At 34.2% G+C, this 16,154-nt stretch overlaps 1 long non-coding RNA gene across 1 annotated transcript; it reads right to left on the bottom strand.

Moving 5' to 3' along the window:
* Positions 1-5,796: 5,796 nt before the first annotated feature.
* On the bottom strand, positions 5,797-14,686 carry LOC128784908 (uncharacterized). Its single transcript, XR_008429674.1, has 4 exons — positions 14,626-14,686; positions 13,629-13,726; positions 7,580-7,685; positions 5,797-6,065 (listed from the first exon to the last, which is right to left on the bottom strand). It is a non-coding gene; the product is annotated as an uncharacterized LOC128784908 (long non-coding RNA).
* Between the last annotated feature and the right edge of the window lie 1,468 nt (positions 14,687-16,154).

Raw genomic sequence — 16,154 nt, 5'->3', positions numbered from 1 at the left:
TTTCTCCTGTTAACTATAAGAGATCCTGAGACTGACCATTGTGTGCATGGCCCCAAAACAGCAGCTAGTATGTATCTGAAAAACTTGGAGCTAGCACCATCTTTACAAAATATTAAGTTTACAAATATTTTTTTAAATCCAAATCAAAGCCAGGGATCCAGTTATCAAGAATAAAAATGATCAGAGCTTATGTTCAGGATTCAAGCTTCTCCATATGATTTTCTCTTATCAAATATAAGAGGTAGCCATTTGCATGATGAAGGAGAATTCTGTTTCTAAATTATCAATGTCCCATCCCTTACCTCTGCCAACCCCCCAAAAATAAAAATCCAAATAGAGGATTCCAGGCAATAAAACTTGATAAAACAAAATAAATTCTTTCTAATTGTCCCAATCATTACATCTCAGTTGGCAATGAGTATAGAATGGTTGCAGGTATCTATTTTGGCTTCTCAGCCTGATTCCTCCCTGCTATGTAGTGTGGTCAACACTGGACAGACAAGTGTGTTTCAGCTCATTCCTGGGATAGGCTGCACTACCTGAGAGAGGGTGACTGAGCTAGAGCAGTCCCAGGGTGTGAGAAGATAATATGGGGAGGGAGCTGTCACTGGCAAAAGGAAGGAATTGTGGCTCTATTGCATCCCTGCTTCCTAGGAGAGTTGGTAAAGCATTTTCCCTTCTCTCAAAGGCAGATGAGTATAAAACTTAATCTCACCACAATAATTCACTACTAATTTATTAAGAGTTAGAAAGGGACAGATAAGTACAGGAAAAAAAAAAAACCCTAAAACATATATAGCAAATGTTTTAAAGAACTCATGCAAAATACGTTTTCCCAATATGTGTGCATGAAATGCTAAGCAGACCCACACAGCTCGGGAATTTGTGCACATGTAATTCTGACTTCTGTCTTCACATCACGCATTTGGCATGGACAGTTAAAAACATTTGGACTTCATTGCATTGCTACAGATGCTAAAACAATATAATACTTGGCAATATCTAAACAGAGCATCAGTGCATGACTCCTGTATCAGAACCCTGGTAAGGGAATGCTATTCTATATACAGGTTTAGGACAGAAACAAATCAGAAGTGATATAAAGTTCTGAATTCTCTTCCCATACAAAAATCCAAGATTTTTTTTTTTTTTTTCATTTGATCAAGATTACTACTCTCAAAATTGTGTGTTAGGTTTAGCTCCAGAGATTATATTCTTGTTCTCATGTCTGCTTTTTTTGGGTTTAATGCAATCTGTTGATTTTGGACTGCTGAGTCTGACAACATATATCAGACAAAGGGGTTGGATGCGTGCCTTCAACGTCCCCTTCACTGACAAAATTTGCTTTGCAGAAATGACATCTTTGGTATTACAGACCTGAAGATATTCCCTTGCTGCTACATTATGTCCTCTCAGAAGGATATACTTATATTTTTCTGTGTGATTTTCTTCTGTGGTGTACTAGTTGATTTCAATTTCTAGTTGAAAATTATTCTTGCTTTATGAAAATTTCCTTCTTATAAAGTTTCATACACTTGCACTGTACATAAATACAGTGATTTTACAATAACAATTAATTGCTCTTAGGAAAAAATACCAAATTATGCATGTGGATATTGCACAGAACTTCGCCTATATTTTGAGAAATTATTTGTTAACCTGTTTTTCTCACTTTGTCTCTTAGTTTGCATTATTTTCCACCTTAAGGTCCAAACATGTTTATGGTAATGACTAGTAGTGTATAGAGCTGCTCATGCCTCTCTTTTTTTTTTTTACATAACTTCTTTATGTACTCACCTATTTGGCAATAAAAGGGAAAATGATATTTATTGTTTGATGGTATACTTATGCTGCAGACTTCTGCTAGAACATCCATGTCAGTTGGGATGGATGTGGTATCATTTGAAACTGATTTAGCTGTAGGAGCAAAAAACCTCTCCTGTAGACTGCAACAGCAGAACCATATTTTTTGTCAGCTCTCTGTGAGAAAATGTGTTTTGCCAGACATAACAAAGATATGTAACCACAGTAAGAAAGCCTTACTGACCTGATGTAACAGTTTAACTGTACTGAGAAAGTAGTTGTAGTTTGGATTTGTTAGGTTTGGTTTTGGTTTCAGGTTTTTGAGGGTAGATTTTTTTTTTTTTTTTGGTTTGGTTTTGGTTTGTTTGGGATTTTGTTTCATAGTAGCTTTAGGCAGCTTTTCAATGACATAAAAATCCATGAAAACTCCTTAATGCTTCTACATCTGGTCTCTTCCCTGCAATATCAGGTGAAAAAAAGACCATGTAAAGCCTCAGAGATTTAGTACATTTTCGGTTCTGGACTAGTTGTCTGCTGGATCCAGTTACTTTAGTAGATTATTTGTCAGGAGTTTGGTTCTAGTAAGAAAAAGAGTGGAGCACAGGTTGTCCAAACAAAAGTAAATGCTTGGGAAAAGCTCCTAAAGAAAATAACTTGTTTGGTCCACATGTGCAGTATGTGTTCTTTATGAAATTTATTCTAAACAAGATGGCATAACTCCCACAATATGATGCTGTTTCCAAGAGTATGATTTTCACTATAATTTATAGTTTTACAGGGATGTTGATCAAATATAACTTCCCTGAATTTGTGTCTGTATTTGAGAATCCAACACCAAGCAAATGGATATTCACCCTACGTCAAAAATAAAAATATAGGTCTTATGGCTCCCACTTTATTAAGCGTTTGATCAAACTCATGTCTGTCATTGTTGCAGCTGTACTTGGCAATGGAGGGAAAATGTCATGGCTGATACTCCAACAAGGAGCTCCTGCTCTGGGATACTGCGCTAGGTGAGGTCTTGGTCTCAGACAACTCAAATATGTTCCCTCAGAAAAAGGTACTGGGGTTTTTATGCAAGGGTCAGATTTTGGTAATGAGCAAACTGTACACTCTAAGGACCCAGATGAAAACTTGCTTCTTCAACAGACCAGAAACATTAAAATATCCTGAAAACTGGTGGGGAAATAGACTTAAAACTGCTCTTCAGGAGATAAACTCAATATCTATTGTATTTTTGGAGACAGAGTACACAAAAAATAAATTCTAGACCTGAATACAAAAAGTAAATTAAAGCAGTGTTATTTTAGTGATGCTAGGAATATTTTTTTTTATATTTTTATTAAAAAACCCCAAACCCAGTACTTCTGTATAAAATTGCTTTTTCACTATCAGATTTTTAACAAACCTTATAGCAGATGTCTTTACACTTTTATTAGTTTATATATATTCCATGGAGACTCATGATAATACATTCCTGATGAGATATTGTGGTTCAGACTTCCAAGTGCATTCTCTTATCTTATTATTTTGTTTTTTTTCTTTTCTTTCCTCATTTTTAATAACTTAGTTATGCACGTATTTTGCCATTATGTCATACTCTTCTCCTGGTTCTGAGATAAAACTTTCAAGAACAACTTGTTATTATTAGTCTAGGTATTCTGGCTCTTTCTTATTGTTATTAAACTGATGAATGATTTTATACTCCATTTTTGCCTTGAAATTTTTGAAAAAGTGTATCAAGTTGCTGAATTACAAGAAATACATTCTCTAGTATTATTAGGTGTCTAAGCACTTACCAATCACAACTTTCATCTATTTTAATCTTCACTTATATTAGTCTTTACTTAATTTGCTCTTACCTTCAATTAGGTGCATTTGTTATCACAAAGGACTTATTTCTCTTTCTTTTTTTCTGTAATCCTCAAGGAAAATAATGATAATTTTGCATTTATTGCCTTTGGATATTTAAGCATCACATTTTACCTTGAAAATTATAGCAAATAGAGAAGTACAAGTCAAATTTAGATTTGCTTTATGAGTGCTGAGGTGGAAAATTTCTGTAACTTTTGACTGTGTTATAGAAGTGAGATGAAGATTGCTTTAAAGTAGCTTTTGTGTCTCAGCTAATTTATGCTTCCTGAAAGACAACTGGATTCCTCATAATCATAGAGAGGGATTTTTAATATTTCCTTTGTTTGCAGAGCAGCACCCTATATCATTTAAATTGACAAAACCTTAGAAAGGTTCACCCAGCTGTTTGCACTGCCAACAAAAACTTAAAGGAAATTTCAGGAAATTTGTTCTGTAGAAATATTCTCTTATCTTTGACTCACTACCTATCACAAGGCTCATTTTGATCTTCCTTATTGTCTGAGGTGCTGTCCTTCGAAACAGCAGGTGTTGAAGTCTATCATATAGCCAAATTCTTCCTTATATGCATAAAGTGGAGTTAGTAGGCATTTAATATAGAGGTACTTGAAGTGAAGCCTAACCCACATGAACCATGCAGCTGTAAAATTGAGTATAAGATACCATTTCAAGGCAACAACTTTACTCACTTCCATGGAAAAATGAGTTAGAAGATGGAAGATTAGATTGAGCAATTATATTTCAACTACCCAAACTATCCCACATTTTGAAGATGAGCATCTCTGTGATTTTAGCTGCTGTAGGACCCTTCTTGTCAGTCAGAAAAGTTACCATATCTAGCAGTATAAAAAATGTTTTCATTGCATGACATTCAAGGAAGTAAAGAAGGACATGTGTTTTCTTTGCACAAATCAGTGGCAGTATAGAGTCAGCCAGAAGGGAAGGTCTTGTGGGAAGACCTGCTGGACTGCTGCCAGAAGGCTTTACTGACATACTGTCCCTGAAAACCTGAAAGGGAGAAATTCGGAGTTTCCTTACTTTGTCAAGAACATTGGCAGGAATAAATGGTAATTTTATAAATTGTAGCTCAGAACAAAATACCAGTCAGGATTAGTATAAAAATAGGTACAGAGTATGCAGGAGTCAAGGGATCTATCACCTTTTCCTTTCCTTTTGCTAACTATAAAATTTTTGATTAATCTTATTTAGATATTACATATTTAATTGATCCCTTAGCATGGTGGATAAGATATTTTTGCTTTGATTGTTGTAGTATTTTGAAACTTTCAGTATGTTTGTGCTTGCACTTACAATCATAGTGAGCAAATACTATTTAGAATCACAGGTTCTTCTCCAGTAAAAATGAACACTAAAGGAATTTTGTCTGATATTAAAGCAGATATATACTTTATCTATCATGTCAATTAAAGATCCCCAGTTTTTTACCACTAAATACTAATCACAGAAATAATATACTTATGCAAATATATTGCAAAACAGTATATGGCCAATATAAATATTTATCACCATATAAGAGATCTGACACCTGTAAGAATTTTTAAAATGCTGGACCCCTAATTTGCTTCCTTGATGTATAAGTATTATACAGCTTTTGATTATTTTGCTACATATTATTATTTTTCTTCATCTTATTATTTTGGCTGGATTTGGCCTCATTCAATTTACAGGTAAACTCTGGAAAAGAATTGGCATTTATACAATATAAGATCATTTTTCGCATCCAAAAATTATTTTAATGTAGTATATATGTGTTTATGGGCTCCTTACCTTCGTAAGCTCCTTTTCATCAGTAATTGAAACGTATAAATTGAGAGTATATAAATCTGCCTACAATATTCCCCTTATGTAGCATTTAAAATTAAATTTAAAAATTAACTTATTGATTTTGCTTATCTAACTAATCGGTAAACCAAAATCAGCATCTTTTATTAAACTAAGTACAGCTGATCAAAACAGATGTGCTTGTATAAGTATCTTCTTTTTTTTTTTTTTCCTTTCTTTTCACTAAGTCAGCATGAAAAAAAAAATGGAAGAATTTGATCCAAATGTTATGAAATTAAAATACAGGGCATGATTTTATTTATCTGAAGAAGCGTTCAAAACAGTAAAGTATCTCCAGGACCATGAGCAGATCCACAAGAGATGTAATCCAGTCACAGCAATGGGTTGGCAGGGACACTGTCACTTGTGTCACTTGCAGGACAGGCCCAGAAAGCCATACATGGACCAGGCAAGTGCAACTAACGTCCAGTCTGATTTTTAAGTCCACAAGGCACTATCAACACACAGCTGATCTGGCACTGAGTGTGTCAAGCCAGCTCTGTGCCTCCAAGAAAGTAGCCCTGTACATGTCCAGCAAGTCTGAGGCACTGAAAGACATGAAGCAAGAATACAAGCATGATGCCTGGGACCTTTTGACTTCTTGAGAGGGATCTGGACATGAGAAGGGGAAATAACTCTCTGAAGGTTCTAAGATGGAAAAATTTAAAACTTCCATATTAGTGGCACACATGATTAACAATGGGACAGAAAAGACCAGTGAAACCTATCTTCGCAGGAAATTTTCCCCCTTTTCTGACATGGTTATAATCCTGCTTTGGTGTAGTACTGCTGAAAACAAACACAGTCTCATTCTTTAGCCTTGTAATTTATATTTGGTTAAGGAATTTAAATAAAATTTAATATTTGTTGAATCAATTCGGATAATAGTTCCATAAAACCACATTTCTTTCAGGGAAAAAACATCAGACATTACACCAATTTTAGTTTTAAGAATCTCATATATCATCCACTGTCTGAACAGATGAAGTAAACAGCATGAGAGCACCTTGAAGCATTTGAAATGTGTGGTAAAAGGACTAATGATCACATAAATATAGCATATAGTTATTTCTACTTATAAAGGGACAATATTTCAATAGTATTTTTAAAGGTCATATATTTTGTGATGAAATATTCACTTGAAAAGAACTTGAATGTTTGAACCACAGTTTATCTCTGCATCTTTGAGCAAATTAACAGCAACTTGGCTTCAACTCATCAAGTTCTCTTTCCTGCCTGCCCACAGCAGGAATCTCTCTGAGAACGAGTAGGCTGTTTTACAACTGAAACCTTAATTTGAGACAAACAGATGTAGTGTAAAACTAGCAAGTTGTTTTCTTTGTTTTGCTACTGGAAGAAAAAATAAAAAAAAAACCCCACAGATTATCATGCTGGCTACTTTAACCACAAACAATAATTTGAAATTCACCATAAATTCACCTGTAAACACTTGTAAATACTAACAAGTTTTATAAGTAACACCACCACAACTGCCCAGATCTCCAGAGTACGGATTACCCTACTCTAAGAAAAAATTATAGAATGAGGATTCACTCTTCAACTGTGCTACATCTCAGTCTTATGACTGAGTTAATGTTTAAATTGTTTGTGCTTCATGGCAGAAGAAATCCCTCAGAAAGACAATCTGAGTTGCAAGAACCATATAGCACCACATAGCACCGTATAATACCCAGTGCGGAGTACTGGCAGGAGAAATATTAAAAATGCCTTTTCTCCAGAACTTAAGTGTAGAATGAAGAAAGAAGTGTTAGGTAACATTGACATTCTCAAATGTCTCTTTAAAAATCAGATATGTTGATAGAACTGCTTATTCTCACCTTCTGTCAGCTGTGTACTTAAACTACTAATTCAAAAAGTGTATTTTTAGTTCAAACTCTCTTTTCTTTTTTTCAGTCTCAAGAGAATGTTCTGCTCATACAACTCAAGAAATTAGGAAGAAAAATGCATTCAGCTTTTTCTGACACTGGGCACTTTGAAGATGTCTTGGGCCAATATGAAGGTATGAATTAACGAATTACTGGAAAAGCATTATGATTCTTACCTTTGAAAAGTCCAGTTTTGTTTTCCTTTCTTGAGACCATTCCTATATTTTGTCCATTAACTCTTGAGTATAAAGGTAAAAATAATTCCTACAAGCAGATTTTACTCTAAGGGAAATGGGGAAAAATAAAGATTTATCAATTAACTCTGAAGAAACTATTTCACATTTTCACAGCATTTCCTAAAGGAAATTTCTATTTGCAATCTACTGCTTAGTTTTTCTCTGAATGTGTTATAACAAAGTTGACATTCTGAGACATCGCTCTATTTCTATGTACCAGTTGTATGTCATAGATCAGAATAATAAGTAAATATTTATTTAAGGCTACAACTATGCATTTAACAGTTTCTAACATTGCTTAACAGATTAGACCCTAACCTAACTGACCAGAATTATCATGTCAGCTGAGACAGGCCATTAGTAAAATGTGATGTGAGCACTTCACTCTTATGTTCAGTTAACATTTTTCTTTTACAATCACTGTCCATTCTCACATTTTCAACAGAATTATGGAATGTCCCCTGCAAGTATATTTTTAGTATTTAGCAATGTTTTGATCAATTTCCCAAGTGTGATGAAAAGCCAGTTCAGGCACTGGCAAACCAGTATATGAGTCTTGAAGTACTTGTAAAAATCTTTAATAGCTTATCTATACAAACCACATTATTTTCAGAGTGATCCATGGAAGTCATGGTCCTTTGTTAACAAACAAACTTTGACATAATACTTGCTCCATTATTTATATAGCTTCTTTAACATGTGGTACCCATCAAGAAAGAAATGCAAAATGTCTATTAATACTTCTTGTGGACAGATGCAAGTAAGTAACAATACCCATTATATTTCTGAAGTGAATAATAGTGAAAAGTATTGCCCATGAGTGGAATCTGTCACCCTCTAGAGGTGCCTATTTATTTCTAGTGGTTACCGGGAAAAATAAAGGCTTATTGAGTGTGAAGGTGCCTAATTATGAAATGTGAACTTCATCCTTGTGGGAAGATAAGCCATTTGAAAAATTTAAGCTCACCAGGGTAAGGACCTTGATAAAGGTTGAGATTACAACAAGACATAAAATTAAAGAAGAGAACTTAAAAAAAAGTAAGACTGGAAGATCAGTAAGGACTAAAAATAGTAAACTGGTTTTGATTATCCTTTTGCAGAATCGCAACGTTATCCTAACTAGCCAAAAGGGTAATCAGCATGCAAGACAAAAGGAATGAATTTTGCAAAGAAAATATAGGAGATGGATTCAGAAACTGACAGTACTCTTTGTCATCTGCTCATCCTTCACTGAGATAGGCTAAATAAAAGATCTCTATTTTACAAGGACAAATAAGAACATAAATAAATTTCCTGTTACATTATAGTAATCCTTCAACTAAGCTATTTATTTCCATGCTGGTAAGCAATTTCGCATAAAAGATCTTCTACCCTAAAATGTAGTCCCTAGTGAATTTTGTACAAGCTAATTATGGATTGGTGAAAAATAAGAGAAGTGCTGACACAATCTTAAATAACAGCATGCTAGACTAAAATGCCTAAGTTGGATAACAACTTCTGAAACTTTGCTCATTGGTGTGTGCAACATTGGCTTTTAAGCAAACGTAGCTGTTTGCAGCTCAGCAACATAGCTAAAGAAATTTTATAGTACATAAAATGATACAAATGTGATTAGTATGTCACACAGATCAGTATGCTATGCATTGTGCATCCACACAGTATGAGTGGTTCCTGCACCATGAAGATTAGGGCTTAAGTAATGGAGCAAATGCAAGTGTTATCTATTTTGTATAGTTCAGGACTGCAGAAGGGAGATTATTGAAAATATTCAAGAAAATTTGTTGGGAAGCTGAGGAGTGAATGAAGAGCTTCTCATAGCCTGATTAGTGTCTTGAACTTCTGTCATATTCTTCTGGTTTTGTTTTTTAGTTTGATTTTAGGAAGACTTTTGTATTTTTGCTTTATTTTGAGACTATCACATTGTTTTTTACTTATTCACTTTTTTTTTTGTCTAAATAAATTCAAATAGCTTTTGCAGACTAAGGTGAGTTAGTCCTGAGTCTCTAAACTTCAAGCTTAGCAGTGCTTACTTGTGCAGAGAAAAAACCTGAAGCTAAATTTATGAAAGAAGTATTTACTAAGTTTAATTTCACATACATCGCTGGGAACGATGAAACACAAAAGAGAACAAATGTCTCCTTACTTATCCATTATGATCACTTAATTCTCTTGGAAATATTAAACACACTTTCTTGGGCATCTTGGCAGGGAAATTGAATTCTTTCTGTGCAGCTGGACATAGTTTGAGTTTGTCAAGGGAAAAGAATCAGTTTTCTCAGCATTGAAAGCAAGCAATAAAATGTGAAGGTAAAGTCTAAGCATACCACTGAGGTATAGGATTGCTTGGATAAAATGTTCACTGCCTTGTTTGTTTGTTTGTTTTCTCAGATATCTAGCCTCTGACATGACTTTGCCTCTGGAAGAGCAGAGCTTGTTAACATGCTAAATTTGTATGTCCTTCTCTTGAAAACTTATGTTACTTGGGAGGAGAGCCAGCAACCATGCAGATGTGGTTATCATCCACTGCTGTAATGCAGTCACCATTAGGATGGGAGTCTGTGTTTCTTGAGGGGAAAGATGAAGAGTACATCCTTAGTAAGACATCTGCACAAAGGGCAGGATGGTTGTTGCATGGACATGTCATGGCTTAAGAGCATCAAGGGCTCTCTCACACTTTTGTGTGTAGAGGATACCAGTTCTTTCATACAAAGAAATAACATTTAGATGAACATATCAATCATTGAACTAAGGAATCTAAGACGGCAGAGAGGATATGTTTCCTTTTTTTTTTTTCCCTACATGCAAAGATGAGATCTAGTCATGAAAAAAGCACCAGTTGAGCTTCCCACTCTTCATTTATTTCCCTTCCTCTTAGTAAATGAATGTGGCCTTAAGCTTAACAATAATTGATGCAAAGTTAAATATTTATAAAAAATTATTTAAAATATCATCTGCACTTTTATCTTGCATGTTTATGCTAGATAAGAGGAAATGTTTTCAGTCAAATGGAAAAAAATCAACATTCTATTTCCTATAAAGAGAGTAAATTACCTCCCATTAAATATAATGTGCAGGAAGTTTCCAAAAGCTTCAAGATCACTTAAACAATCACATTTCTGATACTGCTGCCAACCCTTTTTTGACTTAAAAAGAATCAACTCCACTGTTTGCTAGATCATCTAATCTCTGCTAGATTAATTCCATGGAGACACATTCCAGTAGTTTAATCTCTGCTCCATTGGATTTCTTGAAAAAATAAATTAGAGGCTTCTGAGCACTGAGGTTTTAGATTCCAGCCTCTTTATATCAAATTAAAACAAAATATAATAGCACTAGGCTTAGAATCTAGTTCCTTAAATATACTTCCAACACTTGAAGTATTTCGTTTTAGAAAAGGACATTGTATATGTCAGGAATTATTACATGATATATATTGTATTGATCCTAATATTACAGACATGTACAAGACCAAAGTTGAAGACTTGGCTGATTGAGCGTTGGTAAAAACAGGTTCTGTGGAGCCAATTATATGGTTAATCATGCATATAATCATTCATATAAATGTTTGCATGCATATTATTAAAACTCATTTTCATAAATGCCTTTATCCTGTTTCCATCAAGATTCTATTTCTGGATCCTATATGTGACGAAAAACTGAAATCGAATTGGAAACTTTCAGAGTTTCCATTTTGTCAACACTAGAGTAGAGGGAGCAAAGAAAATGTGAAACAAATATGTACTCACCTTTATAAAAAGAAATTATAACAGAAAATCAAAATGGATTGACAACTGGACTCTGCACTGCAGCATTTTCATACAGGGCCTTAGATGAAATTCTAATTATAAATTATAGTCACTTACCAATAATAGTTTTATTTCATTTTACATAAATACTTGCTGAAAACCCATTGGGAACAGACATTTTTTAGTTGTTCCTCTATAGGGTTGTGTATATTCTTCCATTTAAGTAATCTACACAAAAAATAAAATGGAAATGCTTCCAAAAACTATGTTAAAAATGAACGTAAAACACAAAATTCTTTTATATCTCTCCTAGTTATTACTCAGAAATTGTAGGATAAATCATACTGTCTCTCGCTGTTCATATGATTACATACAGCTAATATTTTAAGCAGAGAAAGACTGAAATGTGAGAGTACATGAAATTACTGCAGATTCACCCAGAAAAAAAAAAAAAAAATTATTAGTTGTCTTTAAGATAGTATTGAGATAATAGCCATGATCTTACGTCTATTAAATAAAAGTAGGATATCTGTTTACAGAAGAGAACCCAGAGGGGAAATAAAGATGTACAAAAACCTGTTTGATTTATATAGTCCTATGGCTAAGAATACCAGCCTGGGATTCTCATGACAATTTTACAGTCAGAATAATAAACAATTTTTGTCTAGATCAACTGATGAATTCCAAGTAATAACATGTTCATCTCAAGCAAGTGTTCACTTGACTTCCAGTGCCAGTTTAACAGTTATCCTGTGAATGAAGGAAATTATAATTTTTTGCTACTTCATTTGTATTACTAGAGAAATATTTAACATATATTTGTCATCTTTCCCATAGGAAAATTTCTAAACGTATTCATTTGATTTTCCAGGAGTTTTGGTCTCTTGACAAAGATAATAGTGATATCTTGTCTTAAATTCTGTGAAATAGTGATCACCTGCTCACATACAGATGCAGACATTGTTGCAGCCTTTGTGGTAATAAAAGCTTTTATTTAAAATCCTCTAATGAGCCATTGAGGAAAGGATATGAGTAATATTTGAAATTCAGTTCATATGACCTTGACAGACAGCCAATACAAAGCATGGGAGAGGAGCGCACAATGAAATCAGTATGGAAAAAAAAAGATCCTTTTAAACCTATCCTATGGAGAGGGAGTTTTTCTCTTCATCCCTAATTCACAATGAAAATAGATTGAGGTAAAATAAGTTTCCATAGCCTCACATATGGACCAGTGTATTCACCAAACTCCCATTTCATTTAATACAGCACCATAAGGGGATCAAAATGGATTCACTGGAAAGTTTATGGTAAATATGCATCCACAAGTCCAAAAATTTAAAGATATGAACATTGGGAAAGGGTATACATGTTTAAATATCCTTTTGAGTGAAATTCTTTTTTCCGGCTAAACCTCCTAAAATAGGTCACTGGAATACTTCTGACACCAGGTTAAAATGGTCAAGGGTCCCTTCTCTAACTTTCCACAATTTTCTCACATGGAACCTAAATTACCTAACACTTTCTTGAATGGATTCTGCCCTAACTCAATAAAATGTACTAAGGGGAACTGAGGAGCAATACTGGAGCAAATTTGATTTCAACTACCACCCACCCTTTAATTGCTTCAGTGTCTGAAGTCTCTGACCATTTAATCTTTGAGGCACTAATAATGTGCCGAAATGATCAGTTACAAGTTTTTAAAAATTGCCTTGTGTACATGCATTAGGAGCTCTTGGTAGGCTGCAGCAGAAAGAAGTTGCTATAGAAACACCACCTTAACACACTTCATTCACTGATGGCTATAAAGAGATACAATGGTCCCTGCATAACTACTACTAATCCACATGATATTCAAAAATTGCCAGTTTTTTTCTCTCAAAATTCTTACTTTCAATGCCAGGGGAACTCCCCCTCCTTCCCTGCACCTTAGCCTCCCACCTTTCCATTCAAACCTTCCCAGATGGAACTTTGCTTGAATATCTACTTGCCTGTGTTATTTTGTTCTGTTTCATTCAGGCAGCTGAATTCAACTGTGATCAACACAATATGAAGAACTCAACAAGATTAAATAAAATGAGCTGCTTTGTCAGAAATACCTATGCAACCAACTGGCAAAATATGCTGAGAGCATCAGGGTGGAGTAAGGCTTGGAAAAAATGAACCTTTTTTATTTCCTGTAGCTTTTCCTATCTGATTCAGACTGCTAACAAACTGCTGTCCCATCCATTCATCCATTTTACCTGCTTTCCAGAATTTTTCTCCTTAATCTGGTAGGTAATTAAATGTGTCCTTTCAGCCATTCCTTATTCATCTTTTAACATTCCCAACATTTAATTACCTGTAGGGGATAGAAGTACATGCACAGTATTATTAATCTTCCTTGATTAATTGTGATTCAATTTGAGATGACAATCTCTGAAGAAAACTCAAAAATTAAATCTACCCAGGACCAAAACTAAATCCAATACATCTTCTGGAGTTTACCACAGTCAAACCTTAAACCATTAATTCAGGAGGTAGACGACCTGACTTCCAGACTATCCTTAGCTTGGAGAGACATATAAACCTAAGAGAACATAATGGCCTTTTTTCCCATTCAGATTGTTTCCTCTTCTATTAAGGTAAACCAAAAAGAAAGAAAAAAACAAAACAACAACAAAAAAAAAAAAAAAAAAAAAAAAAAAAAAACACAAACAAAAAAAAAACCACAAAAACAAAAAAAAGAGCATGTATTTGTATCATAATAATCAGAGAACTTATTGAGAATAAATTATCACAGCTTGATTGTCTTCCAAGGACATTGAAGCAAAGGAGGGACTTTAAACAGTATTTTTCTCTGCAGATGTTATATATCTGATTTCCTCTGCTTACTAAGTTTGCAGATGGTTCTTTTTGATTACTTTGGTTAGTGACCTTCTGCTTTCTAGATGTGAGCATCTATAGTGTCATTTGGGTAATATCTGGGCTAGATATCTAAAGTGTTAAGAATTCCAAATTCCAGATTAATTCCCTCCTTTATAAAATTCCCAAGTCATGTAACTAAAAGGAATGTATTAATTTTTTGGTCTGTAAACACTTGTGAAATTATTCTCCCTGTCAGAATTTTCCATTTTACTGATTTGGACTGGGATAAAGTTAGTTTTCTTTTTAGCTGTTGCAGGGCTGTTTTTTTTATTAAAGATAAGAAAGAACTTTAGTAACATGCTAATGTTTTAGTTGTTGCTAAGCAGTGTTTACACAAAGTCGAGGACTTTTCAGCTTCTCACAGCACCCCAGTCGTGAGTAGACTTGAGGGCACAAGAAGCTGGGAGGACACACAGCCAGAACAGCTGACCAAAGCTGGCCAAAGAGATATTCCATACTCTATGATGTCATCCTCATTTTATAAACTGGGGGGAAAGCTGCCTGGGGTTTGCTGCTTGGGAACTGCCTGGGCATCAGTGGATGGGTTGTGATTAACTGTGCTGTGCATCACTTGCTTTTTTTTAGTTTGTGTATCATTAATATTATTTGTCCTTCGTTTTCTGTACCTATAGCATGCCCTAGTATACACAGAGGATAATATAGTGTATACTATATATATAGTATCCTTTTCTGAATTTAATATGTATATAGTATGCTGTAAAAAAAAAAAATCAAAAAACTGTCAAAAGTCTATGATTGTGTTCTGGTTCCAGCCAGGACAGAATTAGGTTTTGCAGTAAGCAGAAGGAGGCATGGCTAGAACCCAGAGATTATTCTATACAATTCATATCATTGCCAGGGGTGGGGAAGAAAATCTCTTCTGAGAAGAAGGGATTCCTTCCAGTCAAGCAAGTGTGGAGGATGGAGCAGGTCACAAGAGGGAGCAAACAGTGGCTTGGCTCTGGTTCTGAGCTGTCGGGGTGGTGTGGCTGTGGTTGGTGGACCTCTGCAGTGATCACTTTTGCATGCAAATCACTCCCTCTTTTGTGCATTTTTGTTATTAATATTGTTGCTGGTTTTTTTTCATCTTATCTCAGTGCTGTTTCCAGTAAATTGTTCTTATTTCAACTTGTGATCTTTACCTCTTTTCCCTCTAATCTTTCTCTCTATCCTGTCAAAAGGAGTAGAAAGATAGGAAGTGAAAGTGACTATGCAGCATGTGATTTGAAGAGTCTAGGTTTTTTTATTTGGGAGCGCTATGTTGTAAAGATTTATTCTTAAATCATAACAGGTAGGTAAAAGTAATTTCAAAAAAAAGTTTTTTTCTGTAATGAAGCTGTAATATTATATGTTTTTAATGTGAGGAAAATACAAAATGTTTTTATTTTGTTTTTTTTCTTTTTTTTTCTTTTAACTGTGAAAACAGTGAAGTTGTTTTGCTTTTAATGGTGCGTTATCCTATTTTTTAGCATTGCTGCAATTTTAGAAAAATCAGCTAATTTTTAAGACTTAAAAATAATTGATTTTTAACAGTTATTGCAATATCTTCTTTTATGGAGGTAAAATTTATTTATATATAAATGTAATAACTTATCTCTTGATAGTACCAGAACTTTGTTAACACAAAAAAGAAAAATAATAGAAAAGAGGAAGAAAAAAATTCCTTAGTTAGTAAGATAAAATAATTTAATCCATCTGGTTTGTGCTATTTATAAGCAATGAGAATGGATTGCAAGAAACAAAAGTGTTCCATGAACTTAGTTTCATTCATATATGAAGAAAAACCACCTTGCCCAATATGATTAATCTGAAAAAAGTATTGAATGTCAGGTTCTTTATTGTCATCTCACCTTATTAAAATG

The sequence above is a fragment of the Vidua chalybeata genome, chromosome 3 (genome assembly GCF_026979565.1).
Source record: "Vidua chalybeata isolate OUT-0048 chromosome 3, bVidCha1 merged haplotype, whole genome shotgun sequence".
Classification (NCBI taxonomy): domain Eukaryota; kingdom Metazoa; phylum Chordata; class Aves; order Passeriformes; family Viduidae; genus Vidua; species Vidua chalybeata.
This window is presented reverse-complemented; position numbering and strand designations above follow the sequence as displayed.